Raw genomic sequence first — 6,574 nt, 5'->3', positions numbered from 1 at the left:
AGAATTTAAGGATAACCTTAGAGGTTTTACAAGGAAAAAGGTAATATTCAAAGTTCTCAAGAATAGAAATTTTGATAAAGAAAATATGACATAATTATAATAATGCCAGGTGGGCACGTGTTGAACCATAAGAAAGTATGGATTGACCCAATGAAGGTCGAGATTGGTGAAGACGAGAAGGACCCAAGATAAGAGACGTCCTAAGTATGATCGAGAGTCAGTCGTGACAATGTTCACCTCTAAAGACTGAGGCAATAACTTATGGAAAAATGGTGATATTTTTTTTTACTCATCAGATTTTAAGGAAAACATCTTCACACAAGCAGTGATTGGAAATGAGGTAGAAAATTTAGTGAAGGTGGTTAAAATGACATTGATTGTAAGGAAATATTACTATCAAGAAAGGCCAAAGAGGTGGCCGACACTTTAAGTGTAAGAGGACAATTATAGGCGCTCGTGCCAGAGGAATATAGTGATAATGGTTAAGGCCGTGAAGGTTGTATTATGGTGTGGAAGATTGACATTCCTTCTGATGATTGTGCGATACTCAACCGTGATAGTAGTTGGGTAAAGATTAATTTTTGTAATCACCGTGAGCGGGCTATCTATCTTAGAGGGTCATATCTTAAGATAAGCCAGGACCATGTTACGAAAGGACTAAATGAACCTTTGAGCTTCATGTCTCCTAATAAAGATATATGGTTAATAATGGTATTAACCTGCTATCGTTGCTTTCATTGAAACTCTTCTGCAATTTTATCTGCTTCATGTCGTATGTACGTCAAGTTCAGGAGTGTTCTTCATGAATCATGAACGGTGATCATGTTACCTCCTTAGATAATTCGATACGAGATGTATGGACTCCGTATGGTTAGCTATTAAGACTTCATGGAAAATTAATGACTACAGTAGGTCAACGGTGGACCCTAGTAGTGCAGGAATGATTCTGCGGGTAATGAGCCGATTAATTACAACCGTAAGAGTTGTATTGGAATGGATGTTGAGATTAAGTACCACTAATCGGGTTGTGGTGATGTATAAGTTATCATTGATAGACTAATTAAGTCGATTATCTACCTATTGAATACTTATTCCTTCTTATCAATAGAGAGTCGTATTACTATACGAGGAAGGTTGCAGTGCAAGCATAGAATTCTAGTAACGGTGATGTCTAGAATGAAATCCCAGATTCGATTTTCGATGTCGAGGGAGTTTCAAAGGTGATTGTGTATAAGCTCGAGCAAGAGCATGGGTCCATAGAATGATGGATGGAATAGTAAATATTTAAGCATGTGAAATGCGATGCTATAAAACCTGATGTTGATATATATACGTATATGTTTTGTTCTCCTATGATAAACCTCTATAGTTCAGAGGTAGATTCCAAGCCAGATATTTTGTGGCAGTATATTATATATATATATATAATTCTCTTCAATTCGTTCTTTTCTCTCCTTTTCATTTCATATAAGCTGAGAAGAACAACCCTTCCAGAAGGGGAGGTATTGCCGAATGACTATCTATCTGTGTGATAGAAGCATAGTAGGATGCCACATGTTGCTTAATTGTTTGTCAAGTACTAAAGGCTGGCCACCTTCTGTACTAACTATGCAATAGAACAAGTGTTCATGATCATAGTGATCTCTCAACAAATTCCTTTACTTCTATATGATGGATCAAGCTTTCGAAGATAGAAGCAGCTAGAATGGAAGTAGTATCAGTACGGTGGTATTCTGATTCTAACATGTCCGTGATACTAAGGTTGATGTGGTTATTAAAAGGTTATAGAACGCTAACGAGCAAAAGTGTAACTAGTATAGTATTATGTACGGAAGATAGTAATGACTACGAACTGGAAAAGAATGGGTAGTGAGATGTAAAAGCTATAATGCTAGAAGCTATGATGAGAGTCGGTGCAATAGACTTGAAAGAATTTGGAATGATCACTTAACGCGGATAAAGTTTTCTCATGATAATCGATCGTATGTCAGTATCGAGGTATCGCCTTATAAGATCCTTGAGGGAAGACAATGTCGATCTCCCTTATGATATAATGATGTTGCAGAGCGCGAGATGCTTAGACCAGCAGTGGTCCAAAGGACCAAGGATATAATAGATTTAATCAGAGGACGGCTAGTAGTAGCCCAAGATGGGCACACGAAGTATGTTGATTTGACACGAAAGGACAAGGAATAGGAAGTAGGGGACCTAGTGTTGTTATAGGTATTCCCTTGGAAAGGATGGATGAGGTTTGGAAAGAAAGGAAAGCTAAGCCCACGAATTGTTGGACCCTTTGAGGTATTAAGACGTATTGGGAAGTTAACATATGAGCTAGCCCTACCCCCGAACATGTAGCAAGTTCATAAAGTGTTCCACGTATCAATATTAAGGAAGTATAATTCGGATGCCAGACCAATAGGGGCATATGAGCGCATAGACATGCAACCCGACGTAACCTATATGGAGCAACCAGGAAGGGTTATAGATTGAAAAGGAACAAGTGCTTAGGAGAAGGGTTATCAAACTAGGCAGAGTTTGGTGGTAGGACCACAATGTGGGAAAATTTACTCGAGAGTTAGAAAGTCCAATGCTAAGAGAGTATCCCTATTCATTTTCTATCTGATTCCGGGACGGAATCCTTTTAAGGAGGGGAGACTGTAATAACCTCAATTTTTGGAATTTTTTTGAAATCCTTATGAATAGTGATTTTGCTGATTATGCTGAATAAGAAAACTTTTCATACCACACTTTGTAGAGGTTCTTTTATTGTTATTCTGAGATCTTATTAGTACTCTATATGGTATATAAGTGTATGTAAAGATCGTCAGAATCCAAATTCGAACACTTTGATTTTTCCCAAAAATCCACCAGATACCGAAAGAATTGAGTATAAGGTAACAGGATAAAAAAGGATTTAAATTCAAGGATTATAAGAGAGGATCATATAAGAAATATAATATATTGAGAAAGGTTTAGGGGAACCCAAGTAATAAGATCCCGGGTATGATCCCTCAAACGATAAACGAGAACGAAAATTAAGCGAACCGTATAACAGATAAGCGGTCATTAACCAAACAATTAAGCAAGGATTAGAATAAGAAGATGCTTCCACCACCAAGTGATGACAAGTGGCAAGAGATGAAGTCGCCAAGATGATGTCATGCTTAGTCATACTCCACTCACTTTAAACAACCAACAAATCATCCAAATATCCCATTCACTTCATTTTCCACCACAAAAACATTCAACAAAGCAAATACCCTCCCAAGAACACATATCTCACGGCTTTTTCATTTTTTCAAGGAGAAAATTTCCAAAAATCAAGTTTCTAGCTTTGTTAATTTGCAAGGTAATTACCCAAGGTCCCTTATGATTAGATAAGCATATCCTAGGAGTTTAAGCTTCTATTTCTTCATGAATCTCTTCCAATAAATCAAGGAAGAAGATGATGAATAGTTTTTTCAAGATTACTAACTTTATTTTCTTTGATTTCCTTTAAGATCCAAGCATTCTTAAGTTATCTCAAGGCTTCTCAAGGCTTCTTAAGGCTTCCTAGCTACTCTAATCACTCCAAGGAAGGTATAACACCTCCAAACCCTAACTTTACTTTGAGTATTAAGATGGTTTTGATGGTTATAGTAAATGAGAAGCATGATGCTTGTGTGTTTAGAGTTTGGATTGGATTTGTAGTGATTTGGATGTTGAAATCTTGTTTATAGTTAATGAAACTTAAGTATAGCTAGTAGTTCATGTGTGGGGTTGTATAAATTGGAAAATCTTGAGGTTTGGGGACTGATGTAGTAAGGTTTGGATGAGGGTTGGTTGTATTGTTGGTTGTGAGTTGAATGGTGGTTGTTTGGGGTGGTTTAAAACTTGGTAATCGCGTAAACATAGCCGTCGTAATGCCCGATTTACCTTAGACGGTTTTTGCTCTTAACATCAGGACCCGAGAACTCACTATTAGGTTTTGACCATTGCCATGATTAGATAGCTCATGTTACGAGCTTCATTTTGATATGTCGTTCGCTTGAATCTGATGTACGGTTTAGGAGAAACGACTGTTTTAAGTAACGGCGTTTCGCGACCGAACCATTACCCCTCGCCTTACTTTGAAACATTGGTTAAAGACCTTAAATGACTAATTGGAGTATGAAACATTTATGTAAAGTGTATTAGCAAGTTGGTAAGGCACTCGCGAAAGAATCGCCTTAAAACTCTTAATGGTTAATTTATTAAAAATGGTGGAGCCGAGGGTACTCGAGCGACTTAAGAGAATCATTAAGCGCAAAGCGAGCGTTAGAGTCTAATTGGTTAAATATAGATTCTTAAGCGACTTTGGTTTAATTCCAACTTATATGTGGTTTATAGGTTACCAGACTCATCCCAGGACTTTTACCAGCCCCAGCCGCTCAGGCAAGTTTTCTACCTGTTATACTGTTGTTGTGATGTATATATGTTTATGCATTATCTTGTGATAAGTGCATGGTTATTATTAGCAAAGTCTTGCGATATATTGGAGCATGTGATATGATATTTATATGCATGCCTGTTTCGTAATCTTGATATCTAATTGTTGATTCAAATGCTTATAAGTTGCATAATACCTATGCTAGAGATAAGCAGTGGTTGCGTATACCCTTAGTATAGGGGACCCAAAAGGTGAACATTTTCTAAACCGGGAGTCGATGTTCCCGAGTATATTATATATATATATATAGATATAGTTTTCAAAACTATTAATCGAATAAGGTTTATTCGATAACTTTATTTTTATTAATGAATATTACTATGAATATTCATTCGAGGACTTATGACTCGGTTTATTTTATTTAATGAATATTATTTTGAATATTCATTCGAGGACTTATGACTCCGTTTATTCTATTTAATGAATATTATTTTGAATATTCATTCGAGGACTTGTGACTCCGTTTATTTTATTTAATGAATATTATTTTGAATATTCATTCGAGGACTTATGACTCGGTTGATTTTATTTAATTAATATTATCTTGAATATTCATTCGAGGACTTATGACTCCACTTAATTATTAAATAATATTCTTTATTTTATTAAAGAATAATGTTTCGATAATCAAACTTATTTTCGATTATTCAAATAAAGATCGTACTTGCGTATAAGTATATCTTTGGTGATTTATTATTCATTTCAAGTATGAGTTTTAAAACTTCTACTTCAATTATTTTTATAAAGATTATCCTTATGGGAATATTATTTAAATAATAATATTCAGATATTTTCTAATATATTGGGACTGATTTATTTCATTAAATCAGCATTACTCTAAATATTCTTAAAAATGTTTTCGAGTCTTCAAAATAATTTTTAAAAGATTAGAGCGGATCCCAAAACTCATTTTTATATTTAAGATCTTCCTTTCGAAGGGGATTATTATTATGATGATTATATAATCTGTATATATATATATATATCAGTATATATACAGATTATATAATCATCATATGATTATACAACTCTCATGAATATCATATATTCAAAACATATACATACATACGCATATATAAACATAACAACATGTAAAACATACAAAATAGCATACATAACAGTCATGGAATATTGTATACATGTTATCATCATAAAACTAGTAAACACATAAACGAATTAAACACTTTTTGCAAGTAGCTCTGATGCCACTGAAGGGTTTCGAGCACATAAACGTAACGGAAATAATAATTAAAAACGTGAAAAATCAGAATTTTCGAAACCCGCCGCAGGATCCATGCGAAAAATAGACATTTAATTTATAGATCAGATTGTTTACCTTAAGAAGCTTTACACATTGTTTGACTAATGGAGATCCAAAGTTTGTTCAATCACCACGCATCCCGCTCTCGCGATCTACGCTCTATCGGTATCCACACGAATGATCGAACACAAGGATTGAATGTGTACTAGCACAAACTCATTTCTTCTTGCTCTCTCCATCTTCTCCCTTGGTGGCTAGGGTTTTAGTAAAAGTATTTTTCACACCAAAAATCATCCACACAAGAGATATTATATAGAGAGTAGAAAAACGAATTATAACTCTTAACTAATTAGGAGTTATTATTAATTCGAAATTCCTATTTGTATTATAATTAAGTCTCACTTAATTATTTAACAAATATATTTTATAATTAATATTAGTAAATTCGAATATCATTATTTATCTAATTAATTAAGTCAAATTTAATTAATATTATAAATAATTCAAATTACTTTAATTTAATTTAAATCCAATTTAAATTACATAATCCTTCAAGCATTCTTTGTGTGTGATTTATAGGTTGTTATTACGTTGGCAACGAATTTTAAATCTAATTTAAAATCGTATACAATGAGTGGCATATAGTAATACATCATTGCTACCCAAGTAATAATAATTAAATCGGTGATCGATTAAACCTTTCGTGAATAATATAAAATGTAATATAACCCCTTTAACCAAATATTATATATTAAACTAGAGGCATGTAATGTGTCACTCATGTAACACCCCCAAATCCGGGGTCGGGGATTCGGGTTGTCACGAGTTCCATTTCCCTTAATAAT

The sequence above is a fragment of the Apium graveolens genome, chromosome 7 (genome assembly GCF_009905375.1).
Source record: "Apium graveolens cultivar Ventura chromosome 7, ASM990537v1, whole genome shotgun sequence".
Taxonomy (NCBI): Eukaryota; Viridiplantae; Streptophyta; class Magnoliopsida; order Apiales; family Apiaceae; genus Apium; species Apium graveolens.
This window is presented reverse-complemented; position numbering follows the sequence as displayed.